The sequence below is a fragment of the Pteropus alecto genome, unplaced genomic scaffold (assembly GCF_000325575.1).
Source record: "Pteropus alecto unplaced genomic scaffold, ASM32557v1 scaffold237, whole genome shotgun sequence".
NCBI classification, from domain to species: Eukaryota; Metazoa; Chordata; class Mammalia; order Chiroptera; family Pteropodidae; genus Pteropus; species Pteropus alecto.
In genome coordinates, this window is record NW_006440624.1 from 1,262,882 (window position 1) to 1,276,736 (window position 13,855).

Sequence of the window (13,855 nt, forward strand, 5' to 3'; positions counted from 1 at the left end):
CTGTGATTAACAAAGGTGAAGAGCGCCCCCTCCAAATCAGCTAAAGACAGGCACCATGAACAAAAGATAAACCTGTGTTGTTTTAAACCATTAAGATTTTGAGGTTTATTATCATAGCAGAACATCGTATCATGACTAATACACATTCCAATTCTTATCTGTTGCCAAACGACTTTAACTTATAGAAAGAGAAAGTCTGAGCCAAAGACTATAAAAAATAATAGAGGTTTGAGTCAAAACATGGAAATTTTATGGAAAAATCTATTTTTATTTTTTAAATTTATTATTTTAATTAAAGTTGACATACAATATTATACTAGTTTCACATGTATAACATAGTGATTAGATATTTATATGCCTTACAAAGTGCTTGCCCCAATAAGTCTAGTACACTTTACATAGTTTTTACAATATTACTGACTGTATTCCCTATGCTGTACTTTACATCCCTATGACTTTTTATAACTGGCCATTTGTATATAAAGTCATGTTTTTGACTTATTTTTATGTTGTAAGAGATATGCTGTGTGAATTAATAAATCAAAGTTTAAGTAAGGAATTTCTTCTTGTTTTATCAAGACTATAAATATAGTAATAATAGCTCTATAGCAATAAAAAATCTGGGAGACCAAGAGCTCTTCTCATGAAAATGATAAAATAATGTGTTCCTAAATATATCCCTAAGAACAGGCAGAGTTGTAGTGATAGAGAAAATTTAAAAATCCAAAGACAACCATAAACCATTTGCAAGGTTGATTAAAAAAAAAAAAAGACACCAATTATCAGGAAGGAAAAGGGATATAACCACAAAACCTGTAGAATTTAAATTAATGTAAGCAGTTATAAATAATTTTAGTCAATTTAAATAGAACATTTTCTAATTATTTATAAAGCCATACATATCAAAACTCACACAAAAAGAAATATAAAAATGTAAATTCCATAGTAATTATTAAAAAATGAATTCAAAATTTAAAACTTTTCTCAAAACATGATTCAAGGGTCATATTGTGAATTATACTAAACATTTAAGATAGAAATAATAATCATACCCAAATTTTATCTCTGATGTTAATGGGACAAGAATGCTTTTTATCACTCTTTCTATTCAATAATGCACTGAAGATCTAACGAGTACAATAGTCAGAAAAATAAAGGGAATAATGTACAAAAAGGAAAAAATAGAACTATTTATTTCAAAGAAGACATGATTTTGTATATAAAAAACAAAAGAATCTACATGTAGAGTCTACAGTTATTATATATGCATTCTTTAGCAAGGTTACTTGATACAAGGTCAATAAGCAAAAAAAATTTATTGTACTTTGACATTCAGCAACAAATGTTTAGAACACAAAATTTCTTTTACAGTATCTTTAAAAAAGTCAAAGTCTTACTACTTGAGAGAAAATTACCTATATAAATTGAGATTGTTTATGGATTAGAGCATTCAATACTCTAAAAACGTAGTGTTACTCTACAGAATTTATTTCTAAATAATAAATTCTAATGTTACTATATGTCTTCTATCCATCCATTCTTGACTTTTGTTTCCCACAAATGCTTCCCCAATTTGGACAGAGAGAGCTCTGTCATGAAATAATCTCTCTTCTTCTCTCTCTCACTGCAAATCGTCTTCCTTCTTACTGCCATCCTCATTCCTGTACTTAAAAGACTTTGTGTTTTTTCATTGTTTCCAGCAAGAGAGCTTGGCATTCAAGGTCACAGTGATATGTTCCACTTACTCTTACCATCTTCTCCTGCCAATGCTTGTCCTCTGTAAACTATACAATATCACACAAAATGCTTGATAATCTGAAAACTAGCCCTATGCATACCTGACTCTGCTTTTGCTTTTACAGTTCCTTTCTCCTGGTGTTTAACAGTCATTTCTTTAATCATAATCTCCCTTTCCTTTCCTGTAGTTTCTAAGATTTTATAATTGATGTGTTACATTTCATTATGTGTCAAGGGATTATTTTTATTTCACACTAGATTTAACCTCTAAATCTGAGGACTTGCTTGATGTCTCCAATCTCTACCTCACATGGGTTTTGAACAAGAGGCTCAAAGTAATAAAAAGTGATGACAGAGGCCAAAACGTCATCTTTATTATAGGTAAAGGCCAGATTGGAAATATTCAATTTTAATTTAGTTAGTCTAATGAGATTGCTAATTATTGAATTTGAGAACAGGCCATACTTACTCCTTCAGGCCCAGAGAGATGGACCTCTCACATAAAGAGTTTCTGCCTGGTAGGGTAGCGGAGAGCAGTTGCTGACTTGAACATAAGCCTTGCGATTTTCTTCAAATATACTCAGTAGATAAGTCACTTTACTTTTTTTGAGGTGGAGTGAGTAAAGGAGCCAAGAAAGGATAGAGATAATATTCTGTTGATTTCCTCTCATCTGGAAGAGGGAAAGCATTTCTACTCCCCGTTCTAATAAAAAGACACATTTATCTTATTTCCAGAAAAATCTGCTAGACTATTTTTTTTTTTTCATATATTGTTTCCATCTGTTTTCTACTCTGGAATGCTAGATGCATATTGGAGCCTCTCAATCTCTTCTACATATTTCTAAAATTTTAAATTGTTCTTTAATCTCTCTGTAGTACACTTGAGTGAATTCCCGATACTGTTTCCCCATGAATTTTCTTATTTGTTACATCTTGAATAAAAGTAATTCCATTATGGCAGAAACTTATGAATAAGTCTATCTTCTTTGTGAATAAAAATTACATTTTTGGTTAAGGGGAAGGAAGCACATGTCTAGCTCTAGGAGAAATACTCATTTTTCTATCTTTCCTTACAGGTAATGATGGTTAAATATATTGAGAAGTGGCCAATATAATGTAATCAGAAGTCTGTTGGAGATTTTGGAGAGATCTGTAATTTTTAATAAGAGAGATTTAGATCTTAATTCACTGAGTTATTGAGTCAATTTTGAGAAACACCTATCTTCACACTTTGTAATGTGAAAACAAATAAACCCGATTTCTTTATTGTCCAATAACCTTTTATTTTCTGTGAATTATCTCAATATCCTTTGTCAAGTTTCTTTTTTTAAAATTATTTTTTGTCTTATTGATTAGCAGATATTCTATATGTATTCTGGATGCCAATCCTTTGTTTTATGCATTGCAAATAATCTCTCATTTTGCTGTTAGTGTTTCCATTTCTATATGGTGTTCTTTTGTCTAGAAATTTCAGATTTAGTGTGGTTAAATATATCAACATTTTCCTTATAGTGTATGCTTTTTGTGACTTATCTAATAATTTTGTATTATCCTGAAGACAGACATAATTTATTCTCTTACAATTTTTCGGAATTTTAAAGTTTTGCTTTTCTATTGGTCATTAACCCACATAAAACTGAAATTTGCATTTGACATGAGGTAAGATCTCTTCCCAAGCACTCTGTTCCATTTTAACGATCATTTTGTCTGTCTCTATAAGAACACCATACTACTTTAATTACTATAGCTTAATAGTCAGGAGTGATCATTTTCAAAATGTTCTTATCTTTATTGAATTGTTCATGTTTCCATACAAATTTTAAAGATCATCCATTATAGGTCCATGTGAAATTTTGTTGGCATTTTTATTGAAATTACATTACTTTTAGAGATTTATCTAGAGAGAATTAGAAGTTTTATTACACTGAATTTCTTATCCATGAGCATGGTTTATCTCTCCATTATATCAAGATCTTTCTGTTATTCAGTAAACTTGCTAATATTTTTGCAGATGTTTCAAATAATTTTGTGTGATTTTATTCTAATATAATGAACAATTTTTATTACTATTGAGAATGGATATTTTTATATTACATTTTAAGCATGTGTTACTTGTATATAAGAAAGCTGTTGAGTTTTCTGTGTTCTTATATTCAGACCTCTTAAGAGATTCTCTTATGAGTTCTGACATTTCATCCCTCGAGTGTCTTTGATTTTATATGTATATAATTGTGTAAATTAATTTTAGATGTTACATGTAGCAGATTCTGTGACATGCTAAGATAATAATTCTTATATAATGGCTAAGAGAAGAAAAGCACGAATATGCAATAATCTCCCAAATGCACTGCAGAGGGAGGTAGTTATAAACTTAGCATTTGAATCAGGAAGAAGATGGAAAGACAAAAGGACAGCAAGCTAGCTAGGGCCTCTTGGATGCCCACCTCTTTTCTTTAACTCAGATGGGTTATACTTGTGCACAGTTCCCTATAAATTCTTTCCTTTCCCTGTTGTAACCCTCCATGATGTCACTTCCTGTACTGTGATACACTTTCTTGCCTAATTGCCGGCAATTAGGCAAGAACACCTAACAACAGCTGCCTCCAAGTACAGATTGCCTGGTGTCCATATGGATTAAATATCTTTCCAAATTCAAGGCTGCTCTTATACTTAGGTTTTGTGCTATGAAAAAGGATACCTAAGAAGAAGATAGACTCAGTGCAAATTCATCAAGTAAGGATGTCAGATCTCTGTCTTTCTCTCTCTCACTGATCCATGGTTTAAAAATTTTCCCTTTCTCCCAATAGAACTCACTCTTCAATTCAACTACACATACGTGACATTGCGAAATGTGTTTGAAGCTCTGTTGTGCAAGGTGATGACTATGATGAGATATATGTTGCATGGCTCTTTCTGGTTCTTATAGCTCTAGTTTGTTTGTTTGTTTGTTTTGGTCTCGTTTCAGAGCAAACTCCTCAATAGAGATTCAATAGAATTAATAGTGGACATTTTGATTTTTCCTGATCATAAACAAAACAAGTCTAACAGTTTTCTATTAAATATGTTTTATTTTGTGTTCTCAGTATAAATTTTTAACAAACTAAGTTTCCTTTTATTCCTAGTTTCTTATAAGTTATGTGTTTTCTTTTGCATATTTGGGTATTAAATTTTATGGAAAACCTTTTCTACATTGATGAAAATAATGTTTCCTATTAGGCTAGTAAAGTGAATTACAATCAATGATAGACCTTTTTTTCTGATATAGAACCATTTTTTGTTTCCAGGGATAATGCTATTGATCATGATAATTATTTTTAATATGCTGCTGTAATACATAGGTAATATTTTATTTATATTATATAGTAATATTACATAACATATGTAATATTACATTAATATTACATAGGATGTTTTTTCCACACATAGGTATAAAATGGGACTATAATTTTATTTTTTGTAACATTCCTATTTGATTTTAGAATCAGGAGTACACGAGCCTCATTAGGTGAACTGAGCACCATTTATTTCCTTTCTACTTTCTGGAACAATTTGTAAAGAAAAGGAATAAACTTTTATTACTGTAAATTATATTTTTTGTGAATTATATTTCTAAAATACACTTATAGTTTGAAGTTACAGTCTGAATTACAGTATGGAAAGACTTTTCCATAGAAGATTTTAAAAGATTTTTTATATCATCTATAAATTATTTTTCTTTCTTAAATTATGGTTTTATACTCTTTATTCCTTTTTCTAATCTTACTAAATTTACTACGACCTTCAGTACAATAATAGAAAAAAAGCAAACCCTGACTCATCTCTTAAATATTACAAGAAAAATGATAAATACATTATGAAAAATATTAATTTCACAAAATATTATCTAAAGAAGCAAATACAAAGAATGGGCAAAATTTTCAAGTTTTTAATGTAGTCATTTCATTCGTTAAATGCCTATACAAAAATCAATGCTATTCTATATATGCCCATGTAATCATTTTGAAAACATGTTGAAAAAGAAATAAAAATAGGACAGGGCCTTCGAGTTATTGAGGAATTTTAACAAATTTCTGGAAGGTGTAAAACAGATGAAAGTATTTTATAAATGAAATAGCTGAGTTGAGGAAACCACAGATATGAATACATATAGAAATGCTACTTTGGAATTTGGATTCAGTCTGTCTTAAAGAACCTTTAAGAGACAGCTGAGAGTGGGTAAAGAGGGAATGAAAAAGAGTGCTAAGATTGCAGGTCTTAGGAGAAGATGTTACAGTGAGCCCTTTCTGTCCTTCACAATCTAGGAATGTAAACCTATAGGCAGCCTGATGTTGACCCCCAGACAAAACAGACATGTACTAGGGAACTAGAGAGGATTAGAGTCTGAAGGTACATTTTTGAGAAAAATCTTCTGGAAATCTAAGCTGCTACAAGATCGCTCCCCTCCTATAACAGTCTGAAGGTACATTTTTGAGAAAAATCTTCTGGAAATCTAAGCTGCTACAAGATCGCTCCCCTCCTATAGATTTCCAGAAAAATCTTCTGGAAATCTAAGCTGCTACAAGATCGCTCCACTTCTATAACACAAGTCATTCTGCTCTTTAGGATGTGTACCCAAATCCTGTAAAATAACAGTGAGCCTACATCATGTGAAGTCTCTGGAAAATAGGTCTGGTTAAATTTGGAAAGGAGAGCTTTAGCTCTTTAAGGTGGAGGAGTAGGGCATCAGCCCCACTCACTCTTAGATGAGAGACCTGTGGATCAACAGGTCACTGGCTGTACATGGGAGAATGCATGCTTCCCCTGATCTTGTCATACAGTAGCAACAGACACCCAGACATATTTTTTTTTGCAAAATAAAAAGGAGTTTCCTTGACATAGGAGACTAAGATTTATAAAATTACATACTTATAATTCTTAGAGAAATTATAAGAAGGCAAATCCTGCTTTTTAGTAATGCTATTTTCTTCTAAGTAATTTTAATAAATAAATCTTATTCTAAAACAAAATTCATAAAATAAGATTTAGCCAAATGAATGCAATATGATATTACATATGCCATATTGATGAGATCCTGGAACAGAAAAAGACAGTAGGTAAAACCTAAGGAAAACAAAATAAAATATAGACTTTAGTCAATAATAATGTATCAATATTTGTTCTTTAATTATAATACATGTACCACACAAGTAGAATGTTGCTGTGGGATATATTGGAACTTCCTGTACTATCGCCACATTTTCCTGTACATTTAAAACTATTCTAAAAAATGAAGTTTACAGAAAAACTGAAATCTATCCATGCATGCAATTCATTCTTCAGCTTCTGCTTAAACTTAATCTTGAATGTATTATTTACCTTTTTCAATGGACTGTTGCTTAGAACATTCATAATTATGACTTGGCATGTCTGACGTAATCCGGCTCAAATGGACACTTTGGACACATGTCAACTTGATGTTCCATGATCAGATTATCAGCCTCTAACAGGACCAATAGCATGCCAGGATTTCTTTCTCAAAAGGCATCTAATTCACTGCTGCAGATGGGGTAGTCTTATTGCAGAACTCTTCAGAACCTTAAGATCTGCGTTGTGATTCTCCCAGCAGGGCTTGCCATAAACTCAACAGTGTATATCTTAAACCACTGCCACTTTTGACACAAGATTCTGCCCTATTGTATGGCCTAGGTGGAAGGTCCGCTTCCAATACACTTTGAATCGGCCACAGGGCCCTTTTCAGCTTCAGGCTCTACTCAAGCTGGCAGCCTTTAGTGTCATATATGTAAGCCAATGCAGTATTTCTAAGTGTACAGTGTGTTGCCTTCACTAGCACCATCTTGCTCTTCCTAACTAATCAGCTAGATGTCACTGATATTATGGATAAAGTTGACATTCTACAGGATAGTCAGCTGGTCCAGATCTCTTTGGAATATATTTTGCAGAAAGAAGAAGAGTTAATTTATTCCTTGGGCAAACTGTAAATGAATATTGTTGCCACATCACCTGAATAACTACTATTTTTTATTCTTTTTTTTTTTTTAACTGGGATAGAAGAGAATGTATTTTCCAAATCAGTCGTTACACACCACATATTTGTAACCTTATTATTCTGTTTTAGCAATTATACCATGTCCAGACTACTACTTAACTGACCTTGCTTGTCTATAGTTCTTTGGCTATCTTAGCTACAGTCTTGTCTACAGACTTGTCTATAGTCATTTTCCATCTTCCATCTTGTTTTCTGCAGGGACTGGACTGTCAATTTAAGTGGTGATAGGAATATATAATTGGGATTTACATACTTGTCAGTGGAGTAAGACCCATATTTGGTTTATGGCTTGTGGAATCAGAGCTATCTTTGCGGGAAAGTTAAAGTGAAATGCTCTGAAAATTCTCCTTTCACAGTGAATATAGAAATCGAAAACAATAATTGCATCCCAGGAAAGATGATGGATTAAATATCTTACAGATATAGGAGTGGTGGTCCCTGTAATATCTCACCCTCCTCTATGGGATAAGTCTTGCAACCTCTGTTGTCCTATGTTGAAAAGCAATTGTTTTATTTATTTTGTCCAGTTGTCTAATTGTATATGGTTAGAGAGTAAGTCAGGTCCCAGACATTTCATTATGGCCTGAAGTGGAATTGCCTTTGCACTCAGTTCTGGTCCTACGGAAGTATTCTCATTGTGGGATTTGGTTCAGTCCCCTTAAAAAGAAGGGCTGGACTTGCTTGTTAAGATTTTAGATTAGTGAAATTTATCTAACACCTGGATAAAGCCACAATGTTACAATTTTAGCAAGTTTATGGGCTGATTCGACTGTTCAAGTTAGAATTGTACCTCCCTAAAACAGTCTACCTGAATCCTCACTGTACTTCAAAATATCTTGCGAAGCTTTTAAATTTATTCATACCTGTCACTTTGGAATATAGTAAGTATTTAAAAATGTTTCTTAAATGAAATAATGGATGTATGAATGATTGTACCCATAAGACTTAGGGAATTTCAATTATTTTTGAATTAACTCTCAACAAAGAGTCAGATTTCATGAATCAAATTAATTTTTAGATGACATAAATGTATGCAGGAAATTATTATATTTTTCTATAATAATACTTATTAAATGAAGAAAAACATATAATTTAGAAATTCTAAATATCTGTCATCTTACTTCTATTGTTTAGTTTAGTACCTGAATTGACCCAAGTTGCACTTGAATTTCTAAATTCACTTGTTTTCCATCATAGTGTTGCTCTGCTCAAGTACGTTTTGGTTTACTCTCCAATTGTTTTTCTAGAATTCTTTCTTCTCTAGTATTATACAAATAAAGACTAATGATATTCTGTGTTAATACAGCCCCTGCCATGAAGCCCTGTCTAGCTACCACAGCCCTCTGTGAGTTTTATCTTTATTTGTATTCTTGGAACAGTTATAATCTGAATCAAGCGATTTAGCACTAGGCTGTGTTATGTTACAGTTTATTTTTTACATAATTTATAAGGCTTTTGTTCATCCAGATCTAGAAGCTCTTTGAAAGCAGAAATTATGGCTTCTCCTCATTCTACATACCCTCAGGGCTGGAGAAGTGCTCAGCAGAGTAGGTACTCCATAAGCACTTGTCAAATAACTGTTTTTTAACAGATGTCTGTGAGCCATGTTCTAGATGTCTCTCCTTAGGAGTGAGTTTCTCCTCCCAGACTATCTGGGAAATTACAAAAGCTATTTTTCCAGCTGCATATAAGTCTACTATATTACTGTGGAAAATTTAAAGTAATAATTTTGTTTTGTATAGATATAAGGGTGGGTAGTATGTGGTAATATTTTTTCAAAATAACTTCAGTAGGATATTATTGAGTTTAATTAAAGCAAAAATTTTCTAGTTTTTTTAGAAGCACACTTGAGATAATCATCATCCTAAACTTGAAAAATATCCATTTTATTTTAATGTGACAGTGTTAATATATTTGGTTGCACTCTAGTGGTTCCCTTGGGCTTAGAACATGTTGAACACTTTAGCTTTCCAACTTATAAACAAATAAAAAATGTTGAATCTCCTAGGGAGACATTTTATTTGGGAAGTTTCATGAACCTCTCTCTGTTTTCTCCTCATGGCCAGCAGCATTTACGTGGCTAATGTTATATAATCTCTAATGTAGAGAAATTGCTAAAGAGCTTCAAATTGATTATTCTCTCCTCCCCTCTGTGTGTGCGTGTGCGACACATCAAAAATAAAATCTAGAGATTTTAATTGAGTATGACTGTCAAGACTTCTGTAGTCATATAGAGGCAGGGAGATTAGTTCTAGCTTTATTTATCACTTAAGATTTAATAAAAAAAAAAAAGTGGCTGGCTCTTGGGAACTGACTAACATATGCATAAATGTAGGAAACGCCTTCAGAGACTGAACTGAGCAGCAAAGGCACAGCATGGTAAAGGAAGTATTTAACTCTGCTAGTATTTAACTGGCAACAGATTGTAGTTGCAAACTAAACTGTTATGTTAAATGGAAAGAGAGCAGCAGCAGGAAAAAAGTTAGGACCCACAGAATTAGAATTCGCAATTGAACGGATATAGCTGTTGACAGAGAAGGTAGAGATATAGCAACAGGTTCAATCTGGAGTGTCTGGGAGTGTGGTTGTAACTTCAACAGAAATACATAATCAGGGAAAGATTCATACTAGAAAAGGTGATGAGTCCAAATACACTAGGGAAAACATCTCAAAAGTGAAGAAAGAGTCTGAGAGTTCTGGGGTGAAGATGAGGAAATGGAAAGGGGTTTAGATGAGATGAATTCAGTCATGGTAAGATTATGGCAAGATCCTCTGAGGGTGAGTGGAGGCAAAAAGAGTCAGTTATTAATGATTTTAATCTCAATCTCCAATATGGCTTGGCATGGCACTTTTATTGATCCTGTCTTTATTTAAATTTTGATATTTTGTTCATAATGCTTTTTTTGTATTTTAATGTTTTTAAAAAATAATGCATTAAAGTATTTATTTTCACCACTGAGTTTTTTGTCAACTCCTTAAATTTTGCATCTGGAAAAAAGCATGATTCCAGTATTGGAAAACTGCATAGCAATTTATGTATAATGTCCAAGTATAGTATAATGAACACAACTTTCAAATGAAATAAAGTCATAACTAAGAGGTTTTCAATTGTGCTAAAAAACTTGTAGAAGGTACCTTCTTAATCATTTTTAAATGTCCAGTTTGGAGTATATTCACATTGTTGTACAATACGTCTCCTGAGTTTTTCTCATCTTGCAAAACTGAAACTCTCTATCTCTCAAACAATGACTCCTCCTTTTCTCCTCCCCTTAGCCACTGGTACGTATCTATTCTACTTTTTATTTCTGTGAATTTGACTACTTTGGAATAAGTTGTCATACAGGATTTGTCTTTTTGTGACTGGTTTATTTCACTTAACATAATGTCATCAGGGTTCATCTGTGATGTAGTATGTGAAAAGACTTCCTTCCCTTTTAAGACTGAATAATATTCCACTGTACATATTGCTGGATCATATGGTGGTTTTATTTTTATTTTCATTTTTTTTTTGAGAAACTACAATAGTAATTTCACTATTTTACAATTTCATTAAAAGTTCGCAAGGGCTCCAATTTCACCACATCCTCACCAACACTTTATTCTTTTTGGTTTATTAATGATAGTCATCCTAATGGATTTCAGGTGATATCTGATTGCGGTTTTGATATGTAGTTCTCTAGTGGTTATAGATGTGGAGCATTTTTTCATATTTTTCTTTTTTGTTCATTTGTATGACATCTTTGAAGAAATATCTATTCAAGTCCTTGGCCCATTTTTAAATCAGGTTATTTGCTTTGTTGTTGTCGTTGTTGTTGAGTTGTAGGAGTTCTTTGTATATTCTGTGTGTTAGCTTTTATCAGATACATGATTTATAAATATTTCTCCCACATCGTACATTGCTTTTTCACCTTTTGGTTGTGTTCTTTGATGCACAGAAGTTTTTAAGTGTGATATAGTCCCATTTTTCTATTTTTGCTTTTGTCTCTTATGCTTTGAGTGTCATATCCAAGAAGTCATTGCCAAATTCAGTGTTCTAAAGTTTTCTTCTAGGAGTTGTATAGTTTTGAGGTGTTATGTCTAGGTCTTTAATCCATTTTGCATTAACTTTCTGTATATAGTCTAAGATAAGAGTCTAGCCTCATTTTTTTGCATGTGGATATCCAGTTTTCCAGCATCATTTGTTGAAGAGACTGTCCTTTTCCTATTGAGTGATCTTGATACACTTGCCAAAGATCAGTTGACTATATATTGACCATATACATGGGGATTTATTTCTGGGCTCTTTATTCTAATCCATTGGTCTGTATGTTTGTTTTTATGCCAGTATCACACTGTTTGGATTACTGTAGCTTTGTAATATGTTTGGAAATCAGAAGTATGAAACCTCAAAATTTTTTAAAAGCTTTTTTTGGCTATTTGTGGTCCTTTGAGATTTCGTGTGGAGTTTATGATGGATTCATCGAGTTCTACAATAAATGCCGTAGGAATTTTGATAGTGATTGCACTGAATCTGTAGATCACTTTGGGTAATATTGATGTTTTAACAATATTCAATCTTCCAATTCAAAAATATAGGATGTCTTTCTATTTATTTGTTTCTTCTTTAATTTCTTTCCTCAGTGTTTTGTAGTTTTCAGTGTATATGTCTTTCACTTTCATGGTTAGTTTTATTCCTAAGTATTTCATTCTTTTTAATGCTATTGTAAATAACATTGTTTTCTTAATTTCCTTTTGGGATTGTTCATTTTTATTGTATAGAAATTCAACTGATAACTAACTGCTGAATTAATTTATTAGCACAATTGAGAACTTTTAAAAGTTAATATTTTGGTACTGGGAATAATGAGAATAGGTTTATTGAACTCTGTACTGTTTAGATGACATGTAAAAGACTGCATCTGGTTAGATTTGCAATTTAAGAGGGCCTCTGACAAACTAAACGATGTCCTAGAATTCTAGGATTAGATTATTTGCTTTTATATAAAGGCAGACTGTTTTGTGATAGGTGAACCAGATTTAACTTTTGTTACTGTAGTTGACAGGGGACAGACTACTAGGTGAATATTTAACAGAAGAAATTTCTACTTAAAATTTCTCATTATAAGAATTGCCTAAAAATGCAATGAACAAATAGAAAAACTAGTATGTGTCTCATCTCTATAAGCTTTCAAACGAAGGTTATAAAGTCTATAATGTTAGAATATCATTAAGCTATTAAATATTTTTATCAATAATTTGTCAATAATAGTTATAAATATATCAGTAAAACTTAAAATTATATACATTTGTTTTATTTTAGCATATATTAGCTAAATCTATGTTTATTTTGGATGTCAAAGTAATTCTCTAAGAGTTTCATTTCTGACATGATTATGAATACAAATTTATATGTGCACATGAAATAAAATACTAAGAAAACAACCATCTGCAAATTAGTGTTTAAATAAGAAAATAAAAGTTTCTAATCTCTTAATAGCCAAAGCCTATAATAAGTTTTATTTATTTTCAGACTGGTTAGAAAAAAATGAGATTTTATTTATTATACTATTATATAGATTTTCAAAAGGCTTTCAAATGATTAAAATTTACATATTATTTGGGTAGTGATCTTGTTCTGAAAATGGCAAAACCACATGTATAAAAGTAAAAGGCAAAAAGAAATTTAGCTCATGGGGCAATTGCTGTGTGATATCACTATGGCAACAAACTATTGGTTTAGTACAGTCACAATTTGGAGTTATTTAGCTTATAAAATGCAGATGTTCACTGCTTTATGGCATATGAGTGATGATGTATATGATGTATAATGAAATTCTGAGCCACTACAATGCTTATTAATCTTCCACTATTTCTGGTTAAAGTAATATAAGTTATGGTTTAGTAATTTTGCCTGAAATAGCCACATAAACACTCTTCCCTCAACTCCATCCTCTGTTCCCTGGTACTATGACAACAGCTCTGTTGCATTTACAATTGGAGATTGTAAGTATGTGCTAATGAGGGGAATATGGAAATAAATGAGAAAAATCTCTCTTCAACCTTAGCAGATGTCTATGCCCAGTGAATTTATAC